General features: G+C 55.5%; 1 pseudogene; it reads left to right on the forward strand.

The window, feature by feature from the left end:
* The first annotated feature begins 4 nt into the window (after positions 1-4).
* On the forward strand, positions 5-681 carry LOC103251351 (annotated as a pseudogene).
* Positions 682-840: the final 159 nt, after the last annotated feature.

Raw genomic sequence — 840 nt, forward strand, 5'->3', positions numbered from 1 at the left:
TCTCACTGACGAACACTGCAAGAACCCCTACTCCACCAAGGATGAAAAGATCATGCTAGGCATCATTAGCAAGATGACCCTCACGCAGGTCTCCACCTGGTTCCCCAATGCACGCTTGCGCCTCAAGAAGGAGAACAAGTTGACATGGGATGTGAGCAGCAAGGACCAGGAGGACTGTGCCCTTTTTAGCAGTGACACGAATGGCGACCCAGAGAAGGCCGAGAATGACAATGAGATTGATTTGGAGAGCATCGACATCCACACGATGGCGACCAGAGCAACGAAGACAATGAGGACAAGACCGAGCTGTGCGAACATTGCAGACTCAGGACTCAGCCTCGCAGCTGGCGACAGCTGAGGAGCTCAAGCCCCAAGACTAGCCCCTGGACTCTGCCAAGGAGGGCCTGGAGCCTGGCAGCATGCGCCTGCTGAGCCCCAACTTTGTGGCGGGCGGCCTGCAGGGAGTGTCCCACAGCAAGCCCAAGATCTGGTCTCTGATGGAGACCACCAGGAGCCCCTCAGGCACACCCAAGACCTCACCGCCTCCGCCCACTGGCCCTACAGACCCGCACCAGCCCTCTGTGGGTGCTGCACCAGCAACCCGCCTTCCTGCCCAGCCGTGAACTGTACACCTGCCACATTGGCTTGTCCTCCAACTTATATCAATATTTTTTATTATGAACAATAATTTTTCTGGATTTATTGTAAAGACAAGGTCTCACCAAGGTGCCTATGCTGGTCTTGAACCCCTGGGCTCAGGCAATCCTCTCGCCTCGGCCTCCCAAAGTGCTGGAATTACGGGCTTGAGCCACCGTGCCCTGTCTAGCCAGTTGTTTTTAT

Source organism: Carlito syrichta, unplaced genomic scaffold, assembly GCF_000164805.1.
Source record: "Carlito syrichta isolate Samal-C Ts95f unplaced genomic scaffold, Tarsius_syrichta-2.0.1 Scaffold140772, whole genome shotgun sequence".
NCBI lineage: Eukaryota > Metazoa > Chordata > Mammalia > Primates > Tarsiidae > Carlito > Carlito syrichta.